We start from the raw sequence: 14,382 nt of genomic DNA on the forward strand, positions 1-14,382 counted from the left end.
AGCACAGCAAGGAAGGGGTTACACTAAACACGGAGCTGCTGTTGAAGACAAGCCTGTAAGGTGACAACACTAAAGGTGGGGGAGGGGTGGTTAGATACAGGAGGCAACACTGTGTACAAACAGCAGCAGCACAGCAAGAGAGTAGTTGCACAACACACTGAGCTGCAGTTAAAGACAAACATGCAGACCAAAGGTGGGGAGGGATGATTATACATAGGAGGCAGCAGTGTGTACATACAGTAGTAGCACAGAAATAAAATGGGTTACACTAAATACTGAGCTGCTTTTGAAGAGCAGCCTGCAGACTAATAGTGTGTGTGTGTGTTTGTGGGGGGGGGGGGAGGGGGGTGGCGGTTATATACAGGTGGCTGCACTATGTACATACAGTAGCAGCCCAGCAAGGAGGGGGATACACTAAGCACTGAGCTGCTGTTGAAGACAGGCCTGCAGTCCAAAGGTGTATGTGTGTGGGGGTAGGAGAATTAGATACAGGAAACAGCACTGTGTAAATAAAGCAGAAGCACAGCAAGAAGAGGTTACACTTAGCACTGATGGGCACTGTTCGTGCCATTACTAATGGGCACTATTGGTATCATTACTAATGGGCACTATTGGTATCATTACTAATGGGCACTATTGGTATCATTGCGTATGGGCACTATTGGTATCATTACTAATGGGCACTATTGTTATCATTACTAATGGGCACTATTGGTATCATTACTAATGGGCACTATTGGTATCATTACTAATGGGCACTATTGGTATCATTACTAATGGGCACTATTGGTATCATTACTAATGGGCACTATTAGTATCATTACCAATGGGCACTATTGGTATCATTACTAATGGGCACTATTGGTATCATTACTAATGGGCACTATTGGTATCATTACTAATGGGCACTATTGGTAACATTACTAATGGGCACTATTGGTAACATTACTGATTGCCACTATTGGAAACATTAAAGTGTACCTCTCATGATCTCCATAAATCTTATAATCCTCTCAGGTCACCGCCCCCATCATGATAAACCACCCCCTGCCTTTATTTTTATTATATTTTAGTTTTCTACCTTGATATTGCTCTGTACTTTTTGCTCAGTCTCAGTCAGATTCACAGACTGGGAAGGGGCGTTACCCAGCAGACGGGACATCATCTGAAGCCATACAGGGGAGAACTTCCTCCCTCACTCTGCTACACAAGAACAGCTCAGTGTGAGATTGGCTGTGATTGGCTGAGGCCACACATCCCTAGCACTGAACTCTACTACACACTCTATACACAGTGCTGAGCTGAGGTTCCACCCGTATTTCCTGACTTTTGTCTTTGCCAGGCTGCTGCAGGAGACAATCTGCAAGCAGGACTGAAGGCAGGACAAGAAGGAGGACCCCTGGCAGTCAAACTCCTTAAGGGTTAATTTAACACATAAAGTTATAAAATTACACTTTAGGTATATTAGAAAAGTAACTCAAACTAATTCACTACTGGTAAGATTATAGATGAGCACTATTTGAAATATTATTGATGGGCACTATTGGTCACAATACTGATGGGCACTATTGGTCACAATACTGATGGGCACTATAGGTCACAATACTGATGGGCACTATTGGTCACAATACTGATGGGCACTATTGGTCACAATAATGATGGGCACTATTGGTCACAATACTGATGGGCACTATTGGTCACAATACTGATGGGCACTATTGGTCACAATACTGATGGGCACTATTGGTCACAATACTGATGGGCACTATTGGTCACAATACTGATGGGCACTATTGGTCACAATACTGATGGGCACTATTGGTCACAATACTGATGGGCACTATTGGTCACAATACTGATGGGCACTATTGGTCACAATACTGATGGGCATTATTGGTCACAATACTGATGGGCACTATTGGTCACAATACTGATGGGCACTATAGGTCACAATACTGATGGGCACTATTGGTCACAATACTGATGGGCACTATTGGTCACAATACTGATGGGTACTATTGGTCACAATACTGATGGGCACTATTGGTCACAATACTGATGGGCACTATTGGTCACAATACTGATGGGCACTATTGGTCACAATACTGATTGGTACTATTGGTCACAATACTGATGGGCACTATTGGTCACAATACTGATGGGCACTATTGGTCACAATACTGATGGGCATTATTGGTCACAATACTGATGGGCACTATTGGTCACAATACTGATGGGCACTATAGGTCACAATACTGATGGGCACTATTGGTCACAATACTGATGGGCACTATTGGTCACAATACTGATGGGTACTATTGGTCACAATACTGATGGGCACTATTGGTCACAATACTGATGGGCACTATTGGTCACAATACTGATGGGCACTATTGGTCACAATACTGATTGGTACTATTGGTCACAATACTGATGGGCACTATTGGTCACAATACTGATGGGCACTATTAGAAACATTACAAATGGGCACTTCTCTTAACATTGTTGGGCACTATTGTTAATGGGGTACTCCGCCCCTAGACATCTTATCCCCTATCCAAAGGATAGGGGATAAGATGTCTGATCGCGGGGGTCCCGCTGCTGGGGACCTCCGCGATCTTTCTGCTGCACCTGGCGTTTCTTTAGAGTGTCGGGTACAGCGCCGGAGGCTCGTGATGTCACGGCCACGCCCCGCTGGTGACATCACGGAAACGCCCCCCTCAATTCAAGTCTATGGGATGGGGGCGTGACGTCCGTCACGCCCCCCTCCCATAGACTTGCATTGAGGGGGCATGGCCGTGACGTCACCAGCGGGGCACGGCAGTGATGTTATGAGCCTCCACCCCGCATTGCCAGTCATCCGGCACGGAGCGAAGTTCACTTCGTGCATCGGATCTCTCGGGTGTCGCAGGCAAGATCGCAGGGGTCCTTATCCTTTGGATAGGGGATAAGATGTCTAGGGGCGGAGTACCCCCTTAACCAGTCGCTGAGTGCCCGTCAGTAATGTTACCAATAGTGCCCATCCATACACATTTGTGTTTTATACAATATAGTCTCATTTTGTTGGTGGATCGTAGAAAGTTTTATAAAAAATTTAAAAGAAAGAAGTGAAAACCTCCCGGGTCTATGTAGAGTATACACCTCGCCGCCGCAGTCATGTGACTCCCTCAGAGCCGATAGGAATCATATTAAGCCGTGTAAATGTTATCGTTGAAAGAAAACCCACATGACTCTGCCCTCAGTCTCCGAGGGACCATTACCACAAATGAGAAACTGTTGAAGGAGAAAACACGTTCTCCTCCCTGCACGAGGGCTCGATCCTCACAAGGTCCCACAGCGAAGGGTTAATGACCATGGAACGTTACAAGAGAAATCACTCAAGAAAACTTTTTGTCTGAACATTTTTTTTTTTACCTCTGCAGGGAACGGGTGAAGAACAGCCAGAAAAAGCCGGGGACCTCACTGGGTGCCCTTCATGGTGCAATTCTTGGGCTGAGTTCAGGGAAAATCTGTCATTAACCTGAATATATTCATTATAGAATCAGCAAAACACAAGGGTGGAGAGAGACGGTCACCTCAACGCCGAGGGTCACCCAAAGTTATACAGCAACTATTGGGCAGAATTCACATACAAATTCTCCTTACTGCTGAGGTTTACAATAATACTAATAACAGAGTATGTATATAGTTATATTCGCGTATATAAGAGGCAGTATTATAGTAGTTATATTCTTGTATATAGGAGCAGTATTATAGTAGTTATACTCTTGTATATAGGAGCAGTATTATAGTAATTATATTCTTGTACATAGAAAGCAATTGTTTTTTGTACATCTTATTTATATCTGGAGATTTCCCAGTACGTTGTAAAGTGTTGCGGCTCATTAACTGTTTTGGTTTCTTCTATACTCTCTATTACTCCTCTGTGATTCTTTTTTTTTTTACCATTTTCCTCGTAGCGATCAGTGGAGCCAGCCGACCCACGTCTGTTGTGGGATGAGTTAACGCGTTTCGGGAGGCTCACAGGAGATTTGGGCGGATGGATCCTCATTATCCACTTCCCTGAAAGACACCCAGGTAGCAATTATCAGGATGTCAGATACCATATCTCCATTACATCATGTTCCCGGAAGACCTTCTCAGCTTTCCAACCAGCTAATGGGATTACAGACAACGCTCGGGATAACATTTAGTTTTTGCCTTTAAAGAAAATAGGTGCAACAGAAAGAGTACTGTGGATCCATGTGGAATGTAGGCCTCCACTAATAGGTGTCTGATCGTGGGGTCTCACTGCCGGGTTCCTGCAGCAGTGGTCGTGACATCACCACCACGCCCCTCGTTACATCATGCCACACCCCCTCCATTCATGTCTATGGGAGGGGGCGTGTCGATCGACACGCCCCCTCCCATAGACATGAATGGAGGGGGCGTGGCGTGATGTCACGAGGGTTTTCCGGCTCCTTGCGTTCTTAACAAAACGTTGAGAACACCAAAGTACCCCTTTAAGGTCATTTAACCCTTTTGGAGCCTATGCTCCAGGTCCTTCTCTGGACTTCTCCAGCTGGACGAGCTGCAGATAACGTGTCGATGACTTCTGATGATGTTAGGATCCCAGAAGTCATTTCTTTCTCCAAAATTACAAGATGGCCAAGACTACAAAAAAGTTGTGTAGTCCATGATCGTGTTCGCCCTTAAAGGGGTACTCCTCTGGAAAAAAATAAAATACATTTTTTAAATCAACTGCTGTCAGAAAGTTAAACAGATTTGTAAATTACTTCTATTTAAAAATCTTAATCCTTCCAGTACTTATCAGCTGTTATATGCTCCACAGGAAGTTGTTTTCTTTTTTTAATTTCCTTTCTGTCTGACCACAGTGCTCTCTGCTGACACCTCTGTCCATTTTAAGAACTGTCCAGAGCAGGAGCAAATCCCCATAGCAAACTTCTCCTGCTCCGGACAGTTCCTAAAAATGGACAGAGGTGTCAGCAGAGAGCACTGTGGTCAGACAGAAAGGAAATTCAAAAAGAAAAGAACTTCCTGTGGAGCATACAGAAGCTGATAAGTACTGGAAGGATTAAGATTTTTTAATAGAAGTAATTTACAAATCTGTTTACCTTTCTGTCACCAGTTGATTTAAAAAAACAAATGTTTTCCAGGGTAGTACCCCTTTAACATGGCGGACATATGACTTTGCATGTTTTTGCTTTACGGTGGATTTGTCTGTTTTATAATAATGATGATGTCTCATGAACTCGTCCATGACATCTTCTTAACTAAATTTGCTGCACACTACATTGGATAAACATACAGGTGCACTTTTTGGCAGTCCATGGAGCTTCTGGGTGCAGGACCATCCAATGACATATTTAAAGGGGTACCCCGAAAACTATTTTATTAAAATCAACTGGTGCCAGAAAGTTAAATAGATTTGTAAATTACTTCTATTTAAAAAAAAATCTTAATCCTTCCAGTATTTATCAGCTGTTATATGCTCCACAGGAAGTTCTTTTCTTTTTGAATTTCGTTTCAGTCTGACCACAGTGCCCTCTGCTGACACCTCTGTCCATGTCAGGAACTGTCCAGAGCAGGATAGGTTTGCTATGGGGATTTGCTCCTACTCTGGACAGTTCCTGACATGGACAGAGGTGTCAGCAGAGAGCACTGTGGTCAGACTGAAAGGAAATTCAAAGAGATAAGAACTTCCTGTTGAGCATACAGCAGCTGAGAAGTACTGGAAGGATTAAGAATTTTTTTTTTTCTGATTCAAAAGAAAGTTTATTGAGACAATGTCAAGAACAGTAAACAAAATTAGTGCAAAAACATCAGAGGAATACAATAACAGTACAGAGGACAGGGGAGGCCTAGAGGGACAAAAGGCACAATAACAAAGCTATCACAATTAGACAGTGCAACCATCGTACAATACGTACTACTTAAAGGGGTATTCCAGGCCAAAACTTTTTTTTTTTATATATCAACTGGCTCCGGAAAGTTAAACAGATTCGTAAATTACTTCTATTAAAAAAATCTTAATCCTTCCAATAGTTATTAGCTTCTGAAGTTGAGTTGTTGTTTTCTGTCTAACTGCTCTCTGATGACTGACGTCCCGGGAGCTGTCCAGCTCCTATGGGGATATTCTCCCATCATGCACAGCTCCCGGGACGTGACGTCATCGAGCAGTTAGACAGAAAACTTCAGAAGCTAATAACTATTGGAAGGATTAAGATTTTTTAATAGAAGTCATTTACAAATCTGTTTAACTTTCCGGAGCCAGTTGAGATATATATATATATATATATATATATATATATATATATCTAAAAAGGTTTTGCCTGGAATACCCCTTTAAAGTAATGGAAAAAGCAGCAGAACTAGGGAGAGGAATAACAAGGCATAAAAAGCAGGTACCTAAAAGTACCCATAGCCATAAGCAAGAACACAAAAAAGAGCAGGGCAAGAAGGGGAAAAACAGGGAGCTATCTCAGGGTCCATTATTTTATAGAAATAATTTACAAATCTGTTTAACTTTCTGCCACCAGTTGTTTACTTTTTTCCATCGGTACCCCTTTAAGAGTTGTCATCAGGAGAGTGTTTGGAAATGGAGACATAGGCTGACATTTATCATTGTCTTTAGACGGTTTTTTGTGTCTAGAAAAGGCGCAAAAAAAACAAAAGCAGGGTTTATTTTAGCCTTTTTTAAGCCTTTTGGTTTACACATTTCTGCTGATTTTGAGTTATAATCCACTGATTTTGGCAATACACATGATACGGAAGGGTTTTATGAACTGCGCCTTTTAGTGAAAATCGTGAAATCACCAAAAAATTTCTAAAACGACACCAACCCAGACTAAGCTTAGCTTTTTGGTGTATGTGAAGAGAGAAATTTTAGAAAAGGTCACCTGCACAAAATGTTTCAAATGTTCTGCTACCTGTTCTTCACGAGCACAGTGCTCTCTGCTGACATCTCTGTCCATTTTAGAAACTGTCCAGAGGAGCATACGTTTTCTATGGGGATTTTCTCCTACTCTGGAAAGTTCCTAAAATGGACAGAGATGTCAGCAGAGAGCACTGTGGTCATGATGTCAGCAGAGAGCTCTGTGTTCCAAAAAGAAAATAATTTCCTCTGCAGTCTTCAGCAGCGAATAAGTACTAGAAGGATTAAGATTTTTTAATAGAAGTAATTTACAAATCTGTTTAACTTTCTGGCACCAGTTGATTAAAAAATAAAAAAATAACGTTTTCCACCGGAGCACCCCTTTAACTTACACCTACAATGATAAATGTCAGCCATAGGGTCAAAACCGGGAGTAGAACAACAGTTACCAGGCGAAAAACCCAAAAGAGCAAATTTCGGGGGTTAGCGTCAAAAATGGAATCATCATATAAGAGGTGTGACCACAGTACCCCTATATAGACTGCAAGGAATGAGGTCATTGTAGAGCACTGGCTGCCATGGTTACCGGACTGCCAGCAGTGGGCATGGAGGAGCGGGAACCAACAGCAGCGACGAGGTGCTGGAACAGGAAGGGGTGAGTAACAGTTCAACCAGGACAACGTCATCAATGTCATCATGAACCGGTTGTACGGACTGACTTTGTAGAGGGGCCTCGGGGGCACTTACTCTTTACAGCCAATATTAAGGCTGTGAAGATCTCATTTCCTCAATCAATAAAGCTTCCTTCATCTCCAACCAAAGACTTCATGAACCTCGTTCCCCTCTAAATCCAAATAAAATCCGGAATGAGGAACTATTGAGGATTATAAAGATCTTTATTCCGAAGATTGGAAAGTTTAAAGATAACGCCCCCGATGACTCCCTTTGTCCTATCGGTTAACTCATAAGTCTGCAAAATGGTGACAAAAAGGGAAGAATTGTGGGTTCATGGGCTCCAAGATTTGTATCTGGTTCCTTGGCATCAAGCACACAAGTGTATTATAGCCGTCTTCAACCTTTAAAGGGGTACTCCGCTGCTCAGCGTTTGGAACAAACTGTTCCGAACGCTAGAGTTGGCGCCGGGAGCTGGTGACATCACAGCCCCGCCCCCTCATGATGTCACGCCTCGCCTCCTCAATGCAAGTCTATGGGAGGGGGCGTGACGGCCGTCACGCCCCCTCCCATAGACTTGCATTGAGGGGGCGGGGCGTGATGTCATGAGGGGCGGGGCTATGACATCATGAGCTCCCGGCGTCGGCTCCAGCGTTCAGAACAGGTTGTTCCAAACGCTGAGCAGCGGAGTACCCCTTTAAAGGGGTTCTCCACCATAAGGTGATTTTAGTATGTACCTGGCAGGCAGTAATGGACATGCTTAGGAAGGATCTGCGCTTGTCTTGGGGCTAAATGGCTATGTTGTGAGATTACCATAAAGCTGTGACTATCTTTTTGTGAACTGGCTATTTCCTGTTGGAGTTCAGTCTCTCAAACTACATATCCCATAGTTTGTAAGTGTGATGTCACTTTCCTCCCTCCCACACATCAGCCACCCAACCCATTGAAAAACAAATTAGTTACATTCCCTTCAAAAGACCAGTGTTTTCTAATCAGCGTGCCTAAAACTGCTGCAAAAAGATCTCTCTCTCACTCAGCGGTTGCTACACCCATTGAAGCAGACAGGAACCCTGTCATCAGCTGACTAGTGATGTCACGTCTCGACGCACTGCAACCTGGGAAAACCCGAGATCTTAGTAATTTTGTATGCTGTTAAAAAAAATATCGGAGCAAAAATCACAGAAGAATTGCGAGAAAACCGTCAAACACAGGTACAGACACTATATTATGGACTACGCTAACTTTACATCCCCTGAAGCATAGTAGGTTAAAAAAAATTCCTGGAATACCCCTTTAAAGGGGTACTCCACCTCTAGACATCTTATCCCTTATACAAAGGATAGGGGATAAGATGTCTGATCGCGGGACGCTGCTGGGGATCCCTGCGATCTCAGCTGCGGCACCCCAGACATCCGGTGCACGGAGAGAACTTCGATACGCCCTCTCCCATAGACTTGCATTGAGGGGGCATGGCCGTGATGTCACGAACTTCCGGTGCTGCACGTGACGCTCTAAACAAATGCTGGGAGAGCAGGAAGATCGTGGGGTTCCCCAGCAGCGGGACCCCCACAATCGAACATCTTATCTCCTATCCTTTGGATAGGGGATAAAATGTCTAGGGGCGGAGTACACCTTTAAGATGTATGGAACCATAATAGGGTGCCCATTGTCTTCTCCTACACCTATATATAATGCCAAATTCATACCAAGGTTTACCGAAGGTTTACCAAGGTCTATACACAGTGGCGTACCTTTGCTTTGGCAAACCCCCCCAAGGCCACCAAAGCGTAGGTTCACCACTGACATATGGCCCGGGCTTGAGATGGGGCCCATTTGACACAGAAACTCGCCAGGCCTACCCCTGCAATCAGCAAGACCGGAAGTGGAAACCACAAACTCTGCACTGATGCAGTGAAAGCGCCATGATAAAACTCATTGCACCTGCACTACGGAGGGTGAAAGACACCGCTTGGCTGTTACGTACTTACCTAGCTACCTACCTGGAAAGCTTCCTGGCTACCTACTTACCTACACTAATTATGCACCTTATAATAGCTGTACCATATAGTATTATTATTTGGATATTGTTTAGTGTTTATATGGTGGTATTATTAGGATCCTATATGGAGGTTGTATTTAGGCATCATATGGCAGCATTATTTGGGCACTGCATGGCAGTATTAGGAGAACAATGTAGGGAAGTAATATTTGGATTTACATAAGTGTCAGCAAAATATCTGCCTAGACATGATTAATATCAATTATGTAAGAAATGTCTAAAATGGGGGGAGAGATGAGGGTCTATTTTAGTAGCTGCCCAGAGCCCCATAACACTTGCCCCTACCCACCCATGACCTGCCCCAGTTTCTCATGATAATAGAAGGGGATTCTTTGTGCCATGTGTCTCAGGAACACTTGAGCACTGAGCCTCAGTATTTTTCAGAAGTGTAGCGCACCATTTACTATATTATATCAAATTAAACTTAAAATATTAGATAGATACTGAAATATAATATTTTTTACTTTTACTGCATTTGTATTTATAATTTAAATTAACTCACCAGATATGGAAATAAATCTGAAATAATACGATAGAGAAATTGAACTTAATTTAATCATGAAAAAATTGGGACTTTCCAGGGACAGTAAACAGAACAAAAAATATTCCATATTTTCTATATTAATTGTGTACAAGGCTATAAAATATAAGAACATTTTGACATTTCATTTACCGTATGTATAGGGGAATAACATTTATATTAATAAACTGTTTTGTAACAACTGTAATACTGGCTTCTATGCTAAAAAAATATAACTAAAATATACCTACTATAATACTGCCACCTATGTACAAGAATATAACTACTATAATACTGCTCCTATATACAAGAATATAACTACTATAATACTGCTCCTATATACAAGAATATAACTACTATAATACTGTTCCTATATACAAGTATATAACTACTATAATACTGCTCCTATATACAAGAATATAACTAATATAATACTGCTCCAATATACAGGAATATAACTACTATAATACTGCTCCTATATACAAGAATATAACTACTATAATACTGCCCCCTATATACAAGAATATAACTACTATAATACTGGCCCCTATGTACAAGAATATAACTACTATAATACTGCTCCTATATACAAAAATATAACTACTATAATACTGCTCCTATATACAAGAATATAACTACTATAATACTGCCTCCTATATACAAGAATATAACTACTATAATACTGCTCCTATATACAAGAATATAACTACTATAATACTGCTCCTATATACGAGAATATAACAACTATAATACTGCCCCCTATATACAAGAATATAACTACTAAAATACTGCTCCTATATACAAGAATATAACTACTATAATACTGCTCCTATATACAAGAATATAACTACTATAATACTGCTCCTATATACAAGAATATAACTACTATAATACTGCCCCCTATATACAAGAATATAACTACTATAATACTGGCCCCTATGTACAAGAATATAACTACTATAATACTGCTCCTATATACAAAAATATAACTACTATAATACTGCTCCTATATACAAGAATATAACTACTATAATACTGCCTCCTATATACAAGAATATAACTACTATAATACTGCTCCTATATACAAGAATATAACTACTATAATACTGCTCCTATATACGAGAATATAACAACTATAATACTGCCCCCTATATACAAGAATATAACTACTAAAATACTGCCTCCTATATACAAGAATATAACTACTATAATACTGCTCCTATATACAAGAATATAACTACTATAATACTGCTCCTATATACAAGAATATAACTACTATAATACTGCTCCTATATACAAGAATATAACTACTAAAATACTGCCTCCTATATACAAGAATATAACTACTATAATACTGCCTCCTATATACAAGAATATAACTACTATAATACTGCTCCTATATACAAGAATATAACTACTATAATACTGCTCCTATATACAAGAATATAACTACTATAATACTGCTCCTATATACAAGAATATAACTACTATAATACTGCTCCTATATACAAGAATATAACTACTATAATACTGCTCCTATATATAAGAATATAACTACTATAATACTGCTCCTATATACAAGAATATAACTACTATAATACTGCTCCTATATACAAGAATATAACTACTATAATACTGCTCCTATATACAAGAATATAGCTACTGTAATACTGCTCCTATATACAAGAATATAACTACTATAATACTGCTCCTATATACAAGAATATAACTACTATAATACTGCTCCTATATACAAGAATATAACTACTATAATACTGCTCCTATATACAAGAATATAACTACTATAATACTGCCTCCTATATACAAGAATATAACTACTATAATACTGCTCCTATATACAAGAATATAACTACTATAATACTGCTCCTATATACGAGAATATAACAACTATAATACTGCCCCCTATATACAAGAATATAACTACTAAAATACTGCCTCCTATATACAAGAATATAACTACTATAATACTGCTCCTATATACAAGAATATAACTACTATAATACTGCTCCTATATACAAGAATATAACTACTATAATACTGCTCCTATATACAAGAATATAACTACTAAAATACTGCCTCCTATATACAAGAATATAACTACTATAATACTGCCTCCTATATACAAGAATATAACTACTATAATACTGCTCCTATATACAAGAATATAACTACTATAATACTGCTCCTATATACAAGAATATAACTACTATAATACTGCTCCTATATACAAGAATATAACTACTATAATACTGCTCCTATATACAAGAATATAACTACTATAATACTGCTCCTATATATAAGAATATAACTACTATAATACTGCTCCTATATACAAGAATATAACTACTATAATACTGCTCCTATATACAAGAATATAACTACTATAATACTGCTCCTATATACAAGAATATAGCTACTGTAATACTGCTCCTATATACAAGAATATAACTACTATAATACTGCTCCTATATACAAGAATATAACTACTATAATACTGCTCCTATATACAAGAATATAACTACTATAATACTGCTCCTATATACAAGAATATAACTACTATAATACTGCCTCCTATATACAAGAATATAACTACTATAATACTGCTCCTATATACAAGAATATAACTACTATAATACTGCTCCTATATACGAGAATATAACAACTATAATACTGCCCCCTATATACAAGAATATAACTACTAAAATACTGCCTCCTATATACAAGAATATAACTACTATAATACTGCTCCTATATACAAGAATATAACTACTATAATACTGCTCCTATATACAAGAATATAACTACTATAATACTGCTCCTATATACAAGAATATAACTACTATAATACTGCCTCCTATATACAAGAATATAACTACTATAATACTGCTCCTATATACAAGAATATAACTACTATAATACTGCTCCTATATACGAGAATATAACAACTATAATACTGCCCCCTATATACAAGAATATAACTACTAAAATACTGCCTCCTATATACAAGAATATAACTACTATAATACTGCTCCTATATACAAGAATATAACTACTATAATACTGCTCCTATATACAAGAATATAACTACTATAATACTGCTCCTATATACAAGAATATAACTACTAAAATACTGCCTCCTATATACAAGAATATAACTACTATAATACTGCCTCCTATATACAAGAATATAACTACTATAATACTGCTCCTATATACAAGAATATAACTACTATAATACTGCTCCTATATACAAGAATATAACTACTATAATACTGCTCCTATATACAAGAATATAACTACTATAATACTGCTCCTATATACAAGAATATAACTACTATAATACTGCTCCTATATATAAGAATATAACTACTATAATACTGCTCCTATATACAAGAATATAACTACTATAATACTGCTCCTATATACAAGAATATAACTACTATAATACTGCTCCTATATACAAGAATATAGCTACTGTAATACTGCTCCTATATACAAGAATATAACTACTATAATACTGCTCCTATATACAAGAATATAACTACTATAATACTGCTCCTATATACAAGAATATAACTACTATAATACTGCTCCTATATACAAGAATATAACTACTATAATACTGCTCCTATATACAAGAATATAACTACTATAATACTGCCTCCTATATACAAGAATTTTACTGCTATAACACTGCCCTCTATATAACCCTGAACACACAGGAAAGCGTTTACCTCTATAGAAAGTGAGTCTGGGGAGGGGTAACAAACACACTGAATCCTATAGAACAGATAATACAGGACATAACACTGTGTCAGAGTTTACTAAACAAACAATAGAAGATCAGTCGGGTTTTCACCTTTGTAACCGGATTAGCCGGACTGGTGGGGGAGGTGGATAGAGATCTGGAAAGTACAGAGGTATTGTAGAGCAGATCGCTATCGATAAGAGGACAAGGTAATACATGACCTGTCACTTACCGCACTGTTGTTATATGCAGATACCGTGCCTTGCAGCCTCACATTACTACGGTATAACTGAAAGGAAAGTACTGCACCGACTCCTACTTACTTTCTTAGGAAACAGCGACACACCTACCTATGGGTGGCAACTGGTATTGCAGCCCATCTCCTCCGAAGTGAATGCGGTTGAGATGCAATACCAGTCACAACCTGCGCACAGGTGTGGCGCTGCTGCTTTTTGGAAGAAAGTTTTAATATTCTTCCAATTTAGGAC

At 39.1% G+C, this 14,382-nt stretch overlaps 1 protein-coding gene across 2 annotated transcripts in view; it reads right to left on the reverse strand.

Annotated features, from left to right (window-relative positions):
* NCOA1 (nuclear receptor coactivator 1) overlaps window positions 1-14,382 on the reverse strand; it is a 554,024-nt gene that overhangs the window by 390,373 nt on the left and 149,269 nt on the right. The window contains exon 3 of one of the 2 annotated variants that reach the window (XM_056563794.1): window positions 3,946-4,062. The exons of the other annotated variant lie outside the window; for it this stretch is intronic. The gene's annotated coding sequence lies outside the window, so the exon portion shown is untranslated. The remainder of the gene's footprint in view (window positions 1-3,945; window positions 4,063-14,382) is intronic. 2 annotated transcript variants of the gene reach the window in all.

This window comes from Hyla sarda, chromosome 3 (assembly GCF_029499605.1).
Source record: "Hyla sarda isolate aHylSar1 chromosome 3, aHylSar1.hap1, whole genome shotgun sequence".
Classification (NCBI taxonomy): domain Eukaryota; kingdom Metazoa; phylum Chordata; class Amphibia; order Anura; family Hylidae; genus Hyla; species Hyla sarda.